This window comes from Agelaius tricolor, unplaced genomic scaffold (genome assembly GCF_023055355.1).
Source record: "Agelaius tricolor isolate 1412-34295 unplaced genomic scaffold, bAgeTri1.0.p SCAF_21, whole genome shotgun sequence".
Lineage (NCBI taxonomy): Eukaryota > Metazoa > Chordata > Aves > Passeriformes > Icteridae > Agelaius > Agelaius tricolor.
In genome coordinates this window covers 3,177,283-3,197,208 of record NW_027269281.1, presented here as the reverse complement: position 1 = coordinate 3,197,208, position 19,926 = coordinate 3,177,283, and the positions used below count along the sequence as shown (strand labels likewise).

Here is a 19,926-nt window from a genome sequence, read left to right as displayed (position 1 = left end):
TCTGTCAAGCAACATTTGCATACTTACTTGTTTGGAAAGAAGAACAGGATAAGCTGTGGTACGAGCCTTAAATTTGGGTCTTTATCTCAGTTGACTGGGCTGTCAATTTGTGTTCTCAAAGGAAGGAACTTCATGTGCCTATCTTTGAAGGAAAAAATCAAACCTGTTTCAGGCCTTGGCACAAATAAAATTAAATGGTACAAGTTCTTTCCCCGCCTCTACATATTTGTAGAATGTTTTAGAAACATCTTCAGCTTATGAATATATAATCATCTGTTATATAGGTAGGAGGGTTGTAGCTGCCAGTGTTACAAGGAAATTATCAAATCGGTTTAAAGTTGTAATATTTTCTTCTATGTAGTTAATTTGCACAGATATCTTTCCACTTAGATCCATCGGGGCTTAATAGGACTAATAAAAATTAAAATAAGAATAGGAAATTCTACTTCAAATAATTCCAAATATATAGATTTTTCTCTCAAAATATTTTTTACATCATTCTCAAAGAAGGTATGTCTCTTCTCAATTTTTTAAGCGATCATCCTTTTTTCTGAATTTTACAATTACTCATTTCTATTGTGGAAGTAGAAATGCTAAGGCCTGGGTGGGTCTCTTGAGTCAATTCTCATCCTGTCTCATGGGCCTTGTCGGGTCCGGCTGTCTTTCTCTGCCCCGACACGGGTAGAGTGGTTCTTGGGTGGCACGCGATGCAAAGGACGAGTCTGGACTCTTCAGCTTTTCAGTCTTCAGGTTGTTTATTATTTCTTATCTACAAAATTTTCTGTCTGCCCAACAGAGGTCTGATCTGCAAGCAGTCACAGGCACTCTCTGACCACCCACGGGGCGGTCATGTCTTTTTATACTAAAATCTACGTACACAATATTTACCTTTATTTCCCAATGCTTTTCACCCATGTTAGCAAGTGCACCTTCACCATAAACCAATCTCCAAGTGCCAACATCATCACAGGAGATGGAGGACAAGAAGAAGAAAGAAGAAGGACGAGACACGCCCTGATCCCTCCATCTTGTCTCCATAACCCCCCTGTACCAAAAACCTTAAAGTCTGTATCTCACCCTCTAAATGTGTCTCTTTTACACCTTGTACTCTAAAGTGATTCTCTTGTCCTCAAACTCTTGTTACTTCTGTGGATGGATCAAAATCAAGCCACCAAACACTCTTGGCAACATTCCAGGATTTTCGAGACCCCCAAGGGTTCTCCTGGTATCTCTGGACATCGGGAACGATGTGCTGAGATCCCACAGGGCCTCTTGACTGAATTCTCACCCTGTCTCCTGAAACAATAATCACTGTGTAACTTTCATGATCAGTCTCTGTGCTAAAGAAAGCAGATTCTAAACCAGCCTTGAGCAGTTCTGTGGTCTTATGTATGTAACAGATTAATAACTCACATTACGTTATCTGTCTTTGGCACAGCATCTTTAAGTGCATAAAAGCTTGTATCCACTTTACATAGACAGAGTTCACATCAGCAGAGACTGTTTGTCTGTTGCTCTGTGCTCTCTCCAATAGCTTCTGTTCTGATCTGATGTAAATGGTATTCCATTTTTTCCATGACAAATTTGAAGCCATAAGTCAGATTCACATATCATGCTTCACCTGGGAGAACCACAGACTGCTCCCTGCCAAAACTCCTTGGTGCCACTCAGAAGGTACAGGACCTTTTGAAATCATTACTGGGACTTTGGGCAATGGTCATCTGTGGGCTTCTGTGGCATGCTGAGACTGCTGAATCCAAACTTTTGGTAAAGGTCAGTTCAGACCCAAATTGCTGTCTTAAAGAGAGAAGAAATCTATAATGCTCTTTCTGGTAAAATTTAGGAGAGGTAAGTCAGGAAAAGTCTGGGTTGGTTTCTGGTATTAATATGGTATGAATGAATGAATGCACCTGTGTGAATGGTGATTCTTGAGAGCTGGGCATTGATTTCTGCCACTACTTAGAGTCATCCTCTCTTCTGATATCCATTAGCCACCCAGACTACCCTCTGCAGAGCGATTAGCCCTAGCTGTTAAAGAAGAATGGTGTGAGCTCTTGGTGTAAGTGACCCCATTAACCCTCTTTTGTCTCTAGTTCTAGCATGAGCCTCCTTTGGTTTCACTGTTGATGACCCCAACCTCAACCAGTATGGTGGGCTCAGGCTAGACACAGTGACCAGGAGGGTCCCTCCAGTCTCTGGTTATGGTTAGTCACATTGGAGAAGAAAAACATGGTTGATTGCTGTGAGGGGATTAAGTCAAAGCTCTGTCTTCTCCAAGCTGCCCAAACCTTTTATCTTATTCCTCTTTGCCATGGAAAGGCCTAGATTTTCACTCCCTCACTGAGGATCCAAGCCACATAAGTCCCTCTGACTTTGCTTTGTTTCCTCTGAATAAGTGAAAACGGGAATCGGACAATCAAAGGAAGTTTCACTGCCCTCAAAGAGAACTCCAGAGTACTATATGTAAATGCAGTTCTCTCCTAAAGCCTGCAGGTACTTAGATAATTGGGATTTGGGGACCAAAAAAAATGATGCCTCAAAACAATTCACTCTAGAAGGTACCTTAACTTAGATAAAATAGTCCGCTTAATGTGGCATGTATTTTTTAATTGGTATGAAGAGGTCTCCAGAAGGAGAGACAGAGTCCCTTTCCAGAGGGTTAGGAGACTCTCAGGAAGAAAAAAAAAATTGAACAGCTAAAACCAAACCAAACCAAACCAAAAAACAAACAAACAAACAAACAAACAAGCCTGTTGGAGTATGACTTAAATGTGGAATGCCTGTGGGATGAATATGTGCATGTTTGGTGACCAGATGGAGAATAAAAGGCCCATGAAACAGGTAAGAGAGCCTGGAATATAGCCAGGCATACAGAAAGGACAGAAAGGTTGGTGCCAGTACTCATGGGATCTACTAATGTTCATGTGCTTGTCAATCTAGACAGTGTCGTGTGTGTGCCTTCACTACTGACCTTCAATTTCTACCAGTCAAAGAGGAGGAAGGGGACTTAGCTATGTTTGTTTTATGCAAATCCTATATGTAGGTGCTGTTGAAGGCAGTGCCTTATCTGTGGCAGTCTGTGTAACTGGCCATGTCAGTGTCCTGTGTATGTCCTCTGTGTGTCCTGTATGTGGGTGGGGGATCTCTGGGATACAAGCTCAGCTTTGTTACCAGTTGAACCTGCAAATGGGAAAGTGGCAGCCATGTCCCTCAGCCTGGGAAGAGACCCTGGAGTCCCTGGGACACACAGAACTGGGCTCCAGTGGCTGGAGAGGAGTTCTGGGCAGCAGCTGTTAGACAAGGTAGTCATTCCTAACATCCTTTAATAGTTTTGTAGTCAGAAGGATATGGTCAAATTGTGAGCATTCCCAAGATTACATGTGTAATCCTTATGTGATGGAGGAGTGAGCCTTTGTTAATGTGCTTACAGCGATAAATTTGTAACCAACCTTCTAGAGTGTTATGCAGGCACCAAAGCAGGACCTGTGCTAGTAAATTCTTTGGTTAATTGGAACAATTGGATTTGGGGGGTGGGGGGGGGGGGGGGGGGGAGAAAGGAGCATTAGAAGATATAAATAGCTCAAACTGCAAGGCCTAGTGACTAGAATTTGTAGTTTGGGTATGAAAGGAGATGCTTACCAGAGTATGTACAAGACTCCCTGTAAGAAATCACTTTCACCTATCAAATCAACAATGATATTTTCTATAAAGCAGGAGGAAATCTGAGAGAATCAGACTAAGGCTGAGCTCTCTAGAATTTGAACTTTGAAATTTGTGAAGAGTCAGGTAGAAAAGTGAAATGCACAGTTCCAAAGGAATAGCCTCAACTTACAGAAATTTAATCCCGATGAAGCCAAGTAGTGGAACTGAGTATTGCAGAAGAATTTGGTGAATTGTTGGGGAACAAATATCACTTAATGTACCTAGTGGCAGTGTAAATCTCTCATGGCTACTGTCATTACACAAGTGCATACCATCCTGCTTGTAAACAAGGGGTGTCTGGACAGGACAATTTAGGATCAGCCACTATGATTGTAAGTGGCACAAGACATCCTATATGTTTGTTCAAGGATGCTCAGATAAGTTCCTGATCCAAGAAGAAATATGATTCTTTTACTTTTTTCCCCCCTAAGGAGCTAGAACCTTTCTAGAGATCCTTAAAAGATACTTAACAAGCCCTTAATGACAACAACTTGGGCACAAGGTATGGGTAAGGTTACAGTTTCAGTGCTATCCTACATTATTCCCACCCTGCCCCTGGAACTTTGCAGGAAGTGGTGAAGGGGAGTGGTCACCCCGGGGGAAGAAGCTGAGAATATTCAGACCCTCCCCTCCACTGGAGGGTCAGATTTCAAGCTTATTTGCTTAAAAAACAAGAACTTTCCTTTAAATATTTTAATTTGGTTAGAGCATGACACAAATAGCGCCGAGGTCACAGGTTCAATCCCCGTATAGGCCATTCACTTAAGAGTTGGACTCGATGATCTTTTTGGGTCCTTTCCAACTCAGAATATTCTGTGATTCTGTGAATATGCTCTAAATTAACTACTCAACCACCACTGATTGAGATTAGATATTTAAGGATGAAGAAGGTGCAGTCAACCAATAGAGACACTTCTCAAACCCCCTATAGCTGCTGGGGAGATGGGGTTGCTCAACTCCTACAATGTTCCCAGGGATTTCTCCCTAGCACATATTCTTGAGAAGACAGTAAAGATAGGGAGACTTTTCTATTGATCAAAAACCTTCTCTAGCAATTGAATGTTTTAGTGAAGTCACTGAGCTAATGGCTATGTCATTAAAATGTTGTTATATCTAAAGATGCAGCTAATACTGAAAGCACTTTAATATGTCATTTCCCTTTTTTAATTTTCCACATAAATTTAGCATTTTTAAAATTCATACACATTTTTATTTATTAAAAAATTTCTATAGCTTAAATGACCAGGAAGGGGCTTTCATTTTGTCATTGAGGTGCAAAGGATTGAAGTTTATTATTGTTCGAATTCTTAAATCTTTATATTGTTGGACACCTTTTCAACAAAATAGTATAAGACAGAAAGGGAAGAAAACTATAGCTACACACCTCCTAAACCATGAGGATCATTTGTAAATTTGGAAATTGACTTTATTCAGATGCCTAAATGCTATAATTTTGAGTAATCTTTGTCATTTTAGAGATGTTCTCAGGATGGGAAGAGGCCTATCCTTGTAAACAAGCTGATGCAACAACTGTTGAAAAAGGTTGCTGAGAGAACTAATTCCTGGGCTTAGTATTCCTCTAACACTACATAGCAATAGAAGGACCCATTTTACCAGACAAGTAAGCGGGAAAGAGAGAGAGAGAAAAGGGCCTTCCTTTGCAAAATCACGGGAAGCAGCCAGTCTAAGTGCCACTCGGGAAGCTGAATGGACTGCAGCAGGAAATCTCTGAGCAGCAGGCTGGAACAGCAGAGGCGAGCACAGCCGGAGTGGCAAAGTGTAGCAAAGACTCACGAGCTATGCCAGAAGCCACGGGGTATCCGGGCGGGCACGGGGTGTCGGGTTAATAAAAAAGAAACAGACAAAAACTACAAGGCAACAGTATGTCCAGTCAGACGCACACGCCGCGTGGATGCCCGAAGTCCGCCACCGCCACCGGAAGGAAGCAGCAGACCCTGGCCCCTAACTCTCGCAGGATCCCGGGCTGCCTCTCACCCATCGCGATACTCCCGGAGCTGGGAGGCAGGGGGCGGGCAATGACCATTCTGGACACAAAACAAAAAAATAAAATGTGTATGGGATAAAAACCATCCCCTAGACAGCACTGCTCAGCAACCACCAAAACATCCGTGTGCTATGAACATTATTCCCATACTGAATCCAAAACGCAGCACTGTACCAGCTACTGAGAAGAAAATGAACTCTATCCCAGCCCAAACCAGTGTCAGGAAAATTAATCCACGAACACCAGAGGTTTATGTCCAAAAAGGAGACAGAGGAGTCCTGTAACTTTATTCGAATGAAGGGAGAGGTGATGCCTATATAACTTAGGTCAAAGTTACAAGGTGCTTATATAGCTTGAGTTATAAGATATCAATATAACCTGATATCAATATAACCTAAATCATAGTTTTTATACCTATATAACCTGAATCATAACTTTTTATGCCTGTATAACCTGATATAAATAGCTGTCTATACAATGTAACGTCTAGTATACGGTTAACTAGTTGCTTAATGCTGAATAGACAAAAAAGAAGAAAGAAACTCACCAGGAGGATAGCTTTAGAGATAGATAAGTATAGTACTAATGAGAAATTGGCAAATGTAAAGCCAATAGCCACAAAATAAAGAATTTAGGCCGATTAGGACCAGATAGACCAAGGAACACCATAACTGCACATGCTCCGAAGACAAAGTTGAAACATTCAGATGCGAAGAAGACTTTGGAAGCCTTCATCAAAAACCCCCAATGACCCCCGAATTGGGGAGGCGCAAGTGCAAAAGAACTACCTAATAACCATGAGATCATACTATGTAAATTAGTTCCAGTGTGTATGTGATGATGTTACAGTGACATAGTGATACTAAGCAATACTTACTGTATAAATATACCACAGCACTTGACAAAGGTGAGTGAGTTAAGAAGACAAATCCCCCTCACATCCAGCACTGCAATAAACAAATACCTACTCCATAGACACCAGTCTATGAGATTTTATTTCCAGCCTAGCTTTTGGGTATCAGAGGCCATGGGGCATTTCCCCTGCGGTGTCTCAAAATTTTTGGAGGATGCAGCCTCCTTTTTATCCTAATTTCCCAGCTGTATTTCCCTCTCTCTTTCCCTTTTGGCTGAAGTACTTGAGAGGTACAGACTTCCCAAATCGCCTAATACCTAAGACCCCCTTCTAATGTATATTCCCCCCCCCCCCCCCCCCCCCCCGTTTTTCTTTTTCCTTGTGTCAATTAGTGGAATTCCTATGGAATTTATGGTTCTTCCCATTGTTACTTTCATCTCTCAGTATCCAATAGGTCCAACAGTATCCAAAACCTCATCACCTTTCTTGTTTTTGATTGATATACACAGAGATATGGAACAAATAGACTTTGTGTTGAAGTATGTGGTGGTATTTAGAGGAGAATTGGAGTGATTGAAAGGGAATGTGGATTGATATGGTTGAAACAAGCATCAGGAGAGGTCTATGTGTTAAGAAAGAAGGAGGAAGAGGAAAAAGGGGAAGAAGAGAAAAATGGTGAGGATTGGGATGTTTTTTAGCACCTTCCCCCGTCTTGTCCTCCAAGTTTGCCAGCTGACCCAGGGCCAGCTGCAGGTCCCCTGTATCCTCAACCTCTGGAGCAAAGGGATCAGGGAAATGCTGTTCCTATAACCCCACCTGATGATAATGACAGTGCAGGGGGACGAGGGCAGCATATCATATCAACCCATAGAACTAGAAGAGGAACTCAATTTAGGACATCAGAAGCCCCCTGGACCCAAGAATCAGGGGTACACCAGATGCCACTATGCCAAGTTCCCTTGGGGGGGTTAAGGGGGAGGGTTTGGGTTTGTAATTGTATCATTTACTACCCAGGATATAAGAGGGTTGAAAAAGGAATTATTTGGATGATCCCATAGGGGTGGGGGAAAAAAAAGAGGAATATTTGGGAAATGCGGATTATACATGGAAGGACTGGGATTTTCTTTTGGGGATTTTGTTTGGGTCATCAGAGAAACAAATGATTTTGCAGAAAGTTCGGCACTGTGGGAGGATGAGCATCCACAAGCAGCGGGGGCGGGGGGGAGGGGGGCAGACCCAATGCACCTACCGTGGATGATGCAATCCCCCAGGTGGACCCCCAGTGGGATCAAAATAATCAGGCCAGTCTGGCTTGCCTTTGCAATTACCGTGCTTATTTGATTAGGGCAATTAAATCAGCCTCTCCTAAAACTAACAACATAGCTAAAGCTATGTCATTGGAACAGGAAAAGCAGGAAAGCCCCTCTCATTGGTTAGAGAGGATTAGGGATGCCTTGTGAAAGCACGGGGGGATGGATCATGAGGGTCCAGCCTTTCACACATTGCTGAAGGTACAATTTGTTACTAGATCCTGGCCTGATATAAGAAAAGAAGTACAGAAAGATGAAGAGTGGCAGAATAAGCATCTGGAGGAATTGGTTAGAAAAGCACAGCAGATATATATGTAAGAAGGGATGAGGAAAAGGCAAAGACAAAGATGATAGCAGTTTTTACAGCCCCAGAGGAATAAGCCACAGGGTCCAAGGGGTCCTCCAGGACAGAGGGGATGGGGTCAGTCACAAGGAAGTGGCAGAGGCATTCCCTCCCCAGCAAGGGAGAGCCAACCCAAACAGTGGTTGGGGAGAAATCCATGTGCTATCTGCAGGGCAGAGGGACACTGGAAGCAGGACTGTCTGCAGAGACAGATGGATCCTCAGGAGGAGGAAGTCCAGCAATTAATGGAGATGGATTGTTAGGGGTGTCAGGGGCTCCCATTATAACAGGGACCCACAACTCTGGAGCCCTTGAGAACTTTTAAGGTGGGTCCATATCGAGAGGAGATGTGTTTCCTGGTAGACACAGGGGCCTCTTGATCCACCTTAAATTTTATCCCAAAGGGGGAAAAATTGTCAAAAATATATTTGATTATTCAAGGGGTGAGTGGAAAGGATAAGCAGGTGCATTTTATTCAACCCCTATTAATAGATGTGGGAGACAGGTTTGAAATGCATGAATTCCTGTTTGCTCCTAATTGTGATTGTAATTTACTAGGAAGGGATTTGATGGCTAAAGTGGGAATGCAAATTAGTGTTGTAAAAAATGATACAGAGTCTAACACTGTGGTAACTTAGTGTAAAATGTCTGAGAAGGCTTATGCTGAAATAAACCCAGAAATGTGGGCAGCTCCAGGGAAATACAGAAAACTAGACATAGAGCCTCTCCAAATTACTTTGAAGCAACCAGGACAGCTGGTGTCTAAAAAGCAATACCCTCTTTCAAGGGAGAGAAAGAAGGAGTTACAGCCTGTCATTGAGTCCCTGCTAAAGGCAGGTCTTTTGGAGTCATGTATGTCTCCCTATAACACTCCTGTCCTGCCTGTTAAGAAACCAGATGGAACCTACAGAATGGTGCAGGATTTAAGAATAATAAATGAAATTGTCAGACCAAGGCATCCCACAGTCCCAGATCCCTATACCATCCTGAATCAGATCCCTTCTTCACATCAGTATTATTCAGTAATTTTATAGATGCATATTATAATATTAGCTTTTAGCAAATATTAAAATGGATTTATATGTGTAGTGTTAAAGTAACTTTGATATAGTTTTTATTTCTGTTGTTAATTAAGCTTAAACATAGTTGTGAAATAGCTATGCTTGTGTTAAAATGCCTGCTTGGATGGGATAACATCCAATGAACATAGGATGAGGACACCTGCTACAGATATGCCAACTATCAGCACTCACCATCTGAAAAAGTATGGACCAAGGCCCAGACTGGAGGTGATAAAGAGAAGGAGCCAAAACCACAGCCAAGAAACATGCATGCTCTAAAAAGGCGGACCCAAGGAGGGGCCATGTAAAATAGGTCCTGGAATATGTAAACTAGTTTATGGATAGGCATAAGGGTCTATGAATATGCAACAGGCTGATGTAAGCGAAAAGGTATTTAAGGGGTATCCCCGAAGGTAATGGTGTGTTCTTGGCTGAGTGCCAAGATGCACCTGGCCCTAATAACCTTTGCTCTATGGTCCTTGTCTCCTATTGTCCTTTATTAAACTTTTAAAATTTTCCCAGGAGAGTGAACGTGTTTTTCACAAATGGGCGCTTGGCCCAGGATGTAACACCTCGCTTCTTGAGACCACCGGGAGATCCCGAGCGGGGGGAGGTGTGCCCTGCCAGGTTTAGGCAGCCTTGCTCTGTCTCTCCTGGTGTGATCAGCACTTGCAGGTAGAACACCCAGTGGACAAAAGGAGACACATAAAGCAAAGGAAAAGGGAAAAAAAAGGCTCCCTAAGAATCATGGTAGCCCCAAAATTCTTGTGCACAGACTTGAAGAAAAAAAGAAGATTGGTAAAGTATTCTTTCAGGGGGGCAAATACAGGGGGTGAAAGTGTGTGTGAATGAGATGCAGGCTGGTTATTCCAGACCTGCTAAGTGTGTGAGTGAGGAGTCTCCCACACTGCAGTTCTGTTCTTTCATGAGAAAAACGGTCAGTAAAGAGATTAAGCAAGAGATAAAAGGAGTGAGAGAATCCCCTGGGGTAACTGGGACTGGGTCTCGGGGAAGGGGTGGGACCCCTTGGAGAGAGGGAGCCGAGGGTTTTCCTGGCACAATCCACTGGGAATGAGGGATAAAAAGTGGAGGGGGCCCCTAAAAATTCTGCTAGATTGAGGGATAAGACACCCAAGAACATCCAGGGTTGGACAACACTGCGGGATTGAGGGACACCCAAGAAAATCCAGGGTTGGCCAATAACATTTGAGATTTTATAATACCCATGGGTGGATATTAACAAAGTGACTTGGAAGTAAAAGGTACCTTGTTGTCTTGTGAGTGAGAATGAGTGAGATAATAAAGAAATAAAAGTGAGTGTGAATGAATGAATGAATGAATGTATATGTGATATGGATTATTAATTTAAAGTTTAACCTTATTTTCTGGAGAAAGATGGATTGTATTATACTGTTGGAAAGGAAGGATTTTTCTGTGCTGTGAAGAGTGGGAGGTGTTCGAGCTGGCAGGGGAATGGATTGGAGCAGGGAGACAGAAGCAAGGTACGTGCAGGCAGGGCCCTGGGGAAATGAGATGGGGAACCAGAGAAAGGGGCTGGGACCCCCTGGAAATGTTGCCTCTCCCTGTCTCCAGTTTCTCTGCTCATGCCAGGAGCTCCAGTCTCCCTATCTGTATCAGCTTCTCTGCCTGTGGCAGGAGCTCCAGCCCTCCCCGCCCACTCCCATCCCCACCATGACTGGAGCTGCCTGCTCCTGCTCCTACCTCTGCTTCTTTGTTGATTCCAGCTTTCCTGTGGACTTCTGCTCCTAACTCTGTCCTTTTATTGGTTCCAGCCTCACTGCCGACCCCCGCTCTTGTCTCTGCTCCCTTGGTCATTTCAGCTCCCGCTATGTCTATGAGAGGGGTTCAGGAGGAGGGCAGAGCCCCGGTGTGGTCAGGGTCCTGGGAAGGGACTAGGGATGCCTCTTTCTGCTGTAGCAGGGAAGGGCACCCTCACTTAGAGGGAGACTTGGAGGTGCTTCAGGGGATGTGCCCAGTGAAGGAGTGGGAAGGACATGGGCTCTGTTTTCTGGAGGAGGAATGCTGTCTGGAGCCTTTGATAACTTGGGAAGCAGGCCCCCAAGAGGAAGTATTGGAATTTGTGGTTGATCCTGGGGCAGAGAGAACTTGTGTGGTGGAGATTCCAGGGAGATGTAATATGGGTGATGACACGGTGGAAGTGGCAGGGTGTCATGATCTGCTAGTACAAGTGGGGGTCGCGATGGTTCGTTTTACTGATCTCAGAGTGCAAAAGACACACAGCAGGGGACTTTCAGTATTAATCAAAACAAATGCACCTTTTATTGAGTGCCCACAGCAAATTGTGATAGAAGGATTAGAAAGGAGATAAAGGAGAGAGAGAGAGAGAGAACGCGGCGGGGGGGGTGAATAGCTACCAACAGACAGACAAAATCCTTGTGGTCCAGCCAATAGATCCATCTTGTCATGTTGGGGAGAATCTCAAAATCTTTGGTTAACTCAGGGGTCTTTTATAATTCTCCACCAGGAGGGGAACAGGTACAGGACAGTGGAGAATAAGTCCGTGGAGAACAAGTACAAACCGTCCAGTTCCAAACAGGACAAACCAGTCCCAGCAGTGTTTCAGGACTGGTTTCTATAGGAAACCAGTCTTGGTCCAGCAAACACACCTGCAGGAAACACTTGGCAGACATCCTGCTTCAGTCAGCCCAGCACCCCTGTGTTAGAATTTTAAGGGTCTCAGTCCTTGGGGGGGGGCTTCAATCTCAGTCCTTGATGGCGGTCGTGAGGCAGATGAGGGATCTTCCCTGGGGAATCACCAAAGTTCTCTAAAGCAAGTGGCATCTGGCCGAGAGGTGGGGAAATTCATGGGCTATTGTGATGAGCAGATATTGAGAATGTGAAAAACGCCAATCACTTGTTTTTAAAATTTTAAAAGTTTAATAGTAATAAAAGGGTTATAAAAATAGTAATATAATTAGAATAATAAAAATTTGGACAATTAGGATTTAGGACAATACAAGACAATAAGAACAAAGAGTTACGGATGGTCCGGGTACCTTTTCTGGGCAAAATAAACCCGAAAAAGGACACACGTTAACAGAGGATTAACCCTTGAAAACAATAGCCTGTTGCATATTCATACATCTCATACATGATGCATAAATTCCATTCAAACAAAGGATTCTGTCTGGTCAGTGTCAACTTCTTCCTCTTAATCCTGATGGCATCTTCAGGGCTGAGTGAGGTGGGAAGAAGTTAGTTTCTTCTGATAAGAGAGCAATAAATTCTTTTTCTTTGAAAGATTTAGGTGTCCTGTGGCTGCTATCTAGGTGAAAGTACCTCATTCCTTTCTTTAAAAAAATATCCCACATACGTAGTTTCTATTTTAACTACAAAAGCTACATTACCATACTACTAAAATGTTAATACAGCACTACTAATCAATACAACATAATACATATAGTAAATATCTGCGTAGAGCCATATAATATGCACTTTTTACAAGAAGCAATTTACAGGATACTCTATCATTTATGGAAGGGGGGAGGTTACTGCCGACATGGTCAGCTCAAACAGCGGAGCTGTATGTGCTTGTGAGAGTCTATGAATTATTGGAGGTGGTGAATTTACCAAAAGGGGTCACAATAATACACGTTAGGGGACACCAGGCAGGGTGCTCAGAGGAGGTAACCAACTGGCTGATGAAGAAGCTCTGGAAAGCTGCGTTGTTGCCAAAAATCTCTAAGATGCTCCCTTTGCTCCCAGTAACCCCACTGCTGCCAGAGAAGCTGTCTTTTCCACCAGAGGAACTTGAGATAATTGAAAAGAGCGGGGCAGAGGAAAGAGGGGATAATTGGTTTACAAGGGATGGTAAGCAGTAGATACCAAAAGCTCTGGCCTTACAGATATTAAAACAACTCCATGAAGGGAGTCATTGGGGCTGTCAAAGACTGGCAGAAGCCTTCCTCAAGATATATGTTGCTGTGTGTCTTTTTACTTTGTCAAAGTGAGCTATTGAGGGTTGTTTGATTTGTGCTAAAACCAATAACAGGGTTACAAAGAAACTTGCCAGGGGAGGGAGGCCTTGGGCTGTACATCCCTTCCAAAGATGCCTGGTGGATTTTACTGAAATGCCCTGTACTCAGGTTTAAATATCTTCTGGTAATAGAATGTCAGGTAACAGGGTGGGCAGAAGCATATCCAACTGTTTCAGCAACTGTGGTGTGGATATGACAGTCTGGTCAGAGAAAGAGAAAGCCAGATAAGCTTCCCCATGAATTGGTCTGGGAAGTTTTAGGGAGGCAGAGAGAAAGAATGGTAAACAAATGGTAAGCTATCTGCAGGTCATGTTTGTAATAAGTTGTTTTTCTCATAAGATGTTTACCAAAGAGTGTTTTCTTAATTAGCCAATCATGTGAAATGTGTTGATTAAATGACCAATCAGGTCCACCTGTATCAGACCAGTGTATAAAAGAAGGGGTTCCAATAAACTGGGGGCTTCTAGCATCTTAGCCTTCTGACCTAGAATCTGTGTAATTTATTATCCATTCCTGACTCAACAGTGACGCTACGGGATCAGTTATTAAAGTATTTTAAGGGCAAAAAATTCCAAGATATAGGATTGTGGAAGCAATAGACTCAGATAGGGGAACTCATTTTATAGGAAAGATCCTTCGAGGGGTTATGACTGCTTTAGGAATACAATGGAACCTCCATACCCCCTGGCACCCCCAGAGCTCAGGCCAGGTTGAAAGAATGAATGGAGAAATAAACACCTTTTGAAGCGGGTGATAGAAACTAAGATGCCATGGGTACGACTTTTACCATTGGCTTTGGCAAAAATAAGGGCCAGACCTGAGGAGATATTAAATTATCTCCCTTTGAATTGAGGTTTGGAATTCCTTACCCTTGTAATTCTCAATGCAATGGGGGGAAGGGGTGTGTGTGTGTGGAAATAAGTGATGTATGTTTAAAACAATATGAGGCCAGGATACTGTCTCTTGTGAAATCTCTTTGACAGAAAGCCCAGTTAGCACAGACCCTGTCTTTGGACTTTTCTGTTCATAATATCCAACCAGGATATTGGGTCCTAGTTAAGGAGTGGAAAGAAGCACCACTAGTGGCAAAGTGGCATGGACCTTTCCAAGTGTTGCTGACCACAGAAACAGCTGTCAAGACAGCTGAACACGGGTGGACCCATCACACTCAGGTCATGGTCTCTAAAGCCCCGGAAATTTGGACATCTAAGCTGGAGGAGAAGGATGGGAAGCCACAACTGACACTCCGCAGGAGTGCACTGGAGCAGTAGCCAGTGTGTCATCGGGGGAAGCCCTGTGTGCCTACCCACAGACTGCCTGCTGAAATAGTCTGTATGGGCATCCCTCCTTTTGCTCTCCAATCATTAAGGGGCTAATCCTTGCTGTCACTGTTTTCTTTATGTTGAATTGCTTCTGTGCCTTCACTAGCCACAGGTGATGTGGAAGACAACATGAAAATTAGATTAGGAGATCAGATTATACCATCTGAATGTTTTTCTTAATGATCTTACCTTTATATTGTCAGTTAGGTTTGGGCCAGAGATGGGAGAATCATTTTTTGGTCCTAGGAGAAGAAGTACCAAAAACCTTTGACCTTATAATTGTTGGGTCTGTGGAGGGCCAGGAGGATTTGAAGAGTGGCCATGGGTGACCAGCCCAGTTGAGCCTAAATGGTGGGTCAGCACCCTGAGTGAGGTCCATAATGGAATGGGATTTTAGGATGAGGAACGAAGTCCATGGCAGCTTCATTCTTCTGAAAGAGGCATTTATTGTCTAAATAAAACAGGAGGTGTATATGTGGAAAAAAGTGTTTGTGACTGGACTTTGGGTTTAGACTGTTGGATCTCAACTGTCCTCCTTACGATTGTTCTAAATATCGAGGCAGATGGAATCAAACACATGTTAAGCTCACTAATGGTAGCTGGGTAAGGTGTTCCTACCATAGTTACCAAAGGGATTTTGAAGGCTATAAAGCAGTGAGGAAGGACAGTTTTTTTTGACCCCTTACTTTTAAGCTGCCCCTGGGATAATTCCACAAGTAAGACACATGTTGTCCGTGACTATCAGTGGAAGTGGCAACACCAGAATGGAACTCGAACCCTTTTTAATAAGTTCTGGTCCAGATCCAACAAAACAGATCTGGGATGTACTTGCAGGTGGAAACCTCATGTGGGAGCCTGGAAATGCAAATATTGTGATTCTTATGGTGGGGCAACTATTGTTGGAGGACCGTTAGGCCCTGGAAGCAAGCTGTATTTTGACCCTCCAATTGATGATGAAAATTAGGAAGGCCCCTTTACCAACAGGACCTGGGCTTTGAAAGGGCTTTGAAAGGGCATTATTGGATTTGTGGCCAACATGCCTATCACAGATTACCCCCAAGCTGGTCAGGGATTTGTTATGCAGGGTATTTTGGACCGTTGTTCTTTCTGCTACCACAAGTTCAGTTAGGAATCAAGGTATATGATGATCCAATTAGAGAAAAGTGTTCAGTTGATGCAGCCTTGGCTGGAGGGAGAACCCAAAAGTGGGAAGAAGATGAATGGCCATCTGAGCAAATCACACAACACTACAGACCAGCCATATGGAATCCTAATGATTTAATATCAGGTGCCAGAGGACCCATTTATAATTTAAATCAGATAATTAGGTTACAAGCTGTCTTTGAAATAATAAGCAGCCAGACAGCTACAGCCCTTGACCTCCTTGCTGACCAATCCACTCAGATGAAGAATGCAATATTTCAACATCGGATGGTATTAGATTATCTATTCGCAGAAGGGGGAATGTGTGGCAAATTAAATGGCTCAAACTGCTGTTTGCAAATAGATGACAATGGAAGAGTGGTGAAACAAATAACAAAGGGAATAAGAAAGTTAGCTCATGAACCAGTCCAAACGTAGAAAGAATGGGAATGGGACATGTTTATGTGGTTACTTGGTGATCTATGGGTTAAACAAATGGTTTTTTCCCTCTTAAGTGCTGTAGTAACTCTCATCTTTTTACCATGTATTATCTCTTGCTTAGTGCAATTTATTCAACATGTGATCAAAGGGATGCAGGTAATAGCCATGCCTACTGATCCAGAAATGGCTACAAAAGGACAGAAAATGATGTCACTACAAATAATTGCAAAACCAAAAAGGACCCAGGAACAGAAAGTTAAGTCAATGATAACTGTTTGTAAAGACAATTATTGAGAAAATAAGAAAAGGAGGGATTGAAAAGAATGAGAAGGATGTGTCTTTACAAACAAACTGTGGGCCTGATGGTAGAAAAGGACAGATACAGAGAGGTGAAAGAAGGAATGGGGAGAACTATAAATTCCCTAGAAATTCCACTAATTGACACAGACTTACTCACTCAAGACTGTGCTAAATCTCTGGATTTAGAGAAAAAGAACAGAGACACAAAGAAAAATAAAAACATGAGGGGGGGGCAGGTATACATTAGAAAGGGGGTCTTAGTTATTAGGCGTTTTGGAGAGTCTGTACCTCTCAAGTACCTCAGCCAATGGGGAAAGAGAGAGGGAAATGCAGCCGGGAAATTAGAATAAAAAGGAGGCTGCATCACCTATAAATTTCGAGAGACCCCATAGGAAATGCCCCATGGCCTCTCCCTTTATTTGAATAAAGTTACAGGACTCCTCTGTCTCCTTTTTGGATATAAACCTCTAGTGTTTGTGGATTAATTTTCTTGACAGGAGCTTGCAGGGTGACATCCCAGGATGCCCAGAGAAGCTGTGACTGCCCCATCCCTGCAAGTGTTCAGGGCCAGATTGGATGGGGTTCTGAGCAACCTGGTCCAGTGGAAGGTGTCCCTGTCTATGGCAGAGGGGTTGGAACTTATATAACATTATATATAGCAATACATCTAGCAATTGCATCATACAATTTAATACATTTTCTGTTCTTGCCCAAAACCAAATCCCCTTGAGGCATACACCAGGTGTCCCCATCCTCCCACATTACCCACCAAGTGCCCCTGAGTCCTTGTGCAAAAGCCATCCCAGGAATGGGTTTGCCTTTGCTTGAGGCAGGAATAACCCCGACTGTTTTCCCCAGCATGTTTTTTAATGTGCAAGACAGGAACTTTATCCCCTTCTACAATACTGTTAAAAATTACCAGATAGTATTGGCTTTCACATTTATGTATTAGTTTTTGCATGCTGTTATTGATCATAAGTATTTAGATATAGTACAAATTATAACTCTTTTTAGCTGCTTGTTGATATAACATAATCTATCCATATGCACTGTATTGCTCATAGAAATAGTAGTGTAATTAATATGATATCTATGTATCGCTTATAGAAATAGTAGTGTGATGAATGTATTGTACTATAGACTGTAGCAAAACATAAGATGTGAAAAGGCTTTTGTGTAACTAAGAGCAGTGTCAGGCCATCCACTGACTGACCTCTCCAAGTGATAAGGCAACAGTGACACAAGACAGAGCACCGGAGGAGACTGGGGAAGAACTCGTTAACTCCTATGAAAAAAGGAGTTCAGGATAAAGAATTTTGGTAAAGTTTAATAAAGGATAAAATAAGAGACAAAAGTCCAGCGCTGGGGTGCTCCTGGCAGACAGCCAAAGAACACACCGGTATATACAGGTATATACAGACAGTGTTATCCTTATGTTACATCCTGAGGTACATGCATATTCATGTGTTTCATGCATTATTCAAACATTCTTTTGAACTTTCTGATGTTTTCAGGAACTCCTTTGTTTGGCTTCTTCACACTGGCTTATCTGCATGACATCCTATGTGTCAGGTCAATATACTTTATTTCTTCTTGTGTCTCCATCCTGCTGTTTCACATCGTCTGATAAGGATTTAGTATGGACTTAAATTTAACATGGTATTCTCTAATTGTCCTCCTGTGCTCTGGTTTGTGTCAAGATTATCTTATCCCTTGGACGATTCAGTCAGTGGAAAGGGGAACAACAACATGATCACTTTACACCATTTGTTTGGTTACATAGAGGTATTTTAACACCTAGTGTTCAGCTAAGGCCTATAATATAGTATATTGACCCCACTACTATTTCTATAAACTATGCAGTACATACTTAAACTTATAGATTTTGTTATACTGACAAACAGCTAAATAAAGGCATACATGATATTATATCTGAATACTTATGATCAATGCAAAAACTAATATATTGTCGTGAACGGCGGGAGAAATGCGACACACCATATGCGATGAATAGCAAATCCCGAAGTTTATTGAAACCCCACACATATTTATATTGGTGTTAATGAAGCTTATACATATTGCAAAAGCTGAGCTCATTATTGGTTAAAGCACACTTAGATCAACCACACCTCCTTCTATCTTCTAACAATTATTTTGCTTCTATGTTTGCATTCTTCTAACTTTTCTACCTAAGATAACTACATTTTCTGGCAAGCAATTTTCTCCCCCGTCTTCCCGTTTCAGAGAAGGTCACTGTGACCTTTGTCAGTGATTGGACACTGGTTGCTCAGTTCCCAGCTTGTTTCCCCTATCCTTATCCATTGGTATCACATCGAAATGTCCTTTCTCAGCTAACCAATTATCCAAAAAGCTCTCTACAATATATAACTGCAAAAGCCAATATCATGTTGCAGTCCTCTTTTTTAACACTCATCAGAAAAGTGTGAAACAACAGGGATGAAATCACAGGAAAGAATACAATTTATTGACTCGATCTCAGGATGTCATACAGATAAGTCAGGAAGGGAAACCTAAACAGAAGTCCCTGCAACATCAAAAGCTCTTGGGAATTTTTAAATAATGTATAAGGTAATGAATAAGCGTCTAACCCCAGCAATGTAACCATATATAGAGAACACAATTTTAAGCTTTTTGGGTGCTCTTTGGCCATTCATCAGAAGAACCCCAGCACTGGAAATATTGTCCTTCTTTTATCATATTATTAAACTTTTAAGTATTCTAAGGAGTGAACTCCATTTTTCACAATACCTAAAAGTTTTGATTAGGCAAGGCCAGCCTGATTGGCAGATCCTTTGGTGTTGACTAACCAGGTGCCCTTTGCTAAATGTGTATCCCACTTAGTCATCGACAGTCCATTACATCATTTGATCTTTACAGAGGCTGGTGCATAATAGGGAATGTGATACACCCACTCAATACCGTGGTCTTTGGCCCACATGTCTAAGACGTTGTTTCGGAAATGAGTACCATTGTCTGGTTGTGGAAAACGAGGTTCACTTTCCTGGTAAAATTTAAAAAGTGTAATAAAAAGACAGTAGGAGACAAAACTAAAGCAAAGGGTTAAAAAAAGCCGGGGTGCTTGGCATTCAGCCAAGAGCACACTGTTGTCTTCGGGGATACTCCTTAAATACCTTTTCCTTTACATCAGCCTGTTGCATATTCATAGACCCTTATGCATAGTAAACTTTTTCCCCAAACTAGTTAGCATGTTCCAAGAACTGTTTAGCATATCTTCTTCTTGGTTCCACCTTTTTAGAGCGTGCATATTCCTTGGTTGTGGTTTTAGTCCATTCTCATCACCTCCAGTTTTTGGGCCTTGGTCCACACTGTCTTCAGATGGTGAGTGCTGATAGTTGGCATATCTGTAGCAGGTGTCCTCATCCTATGTTCATTGGATGTTATCCCA

At 42.5% G+C, this 19,926-nt stretch overlaps 1 long non-coding RNA gene across 2 annotated transcripts in view; it reads right to left on the bottom strand.

The window, feature by feature from the left end:
• Positions 1-254: 254 nt before the first annotated feature.
• The window catches only part of LOC139598966 (uncharacterized), a 31,429-nt gene continuing 11,757 nt past the window's right edge, over positions 255-19,926 (bottom strand). The window contains exon 3 of one of the 2 annotated variants that reach the window (XR_011682101.1): positions 255-5,747. This is a non-coding gene — a long non-coding RNA (uncharacterized lncRNA). Of the gene's footprint in view, positions 5,748-12,170; positions 12,492-19,926 lie in introns of those variants that run through there. The other variant, XR_011682102.1, reaches the window with a different exon arrangement.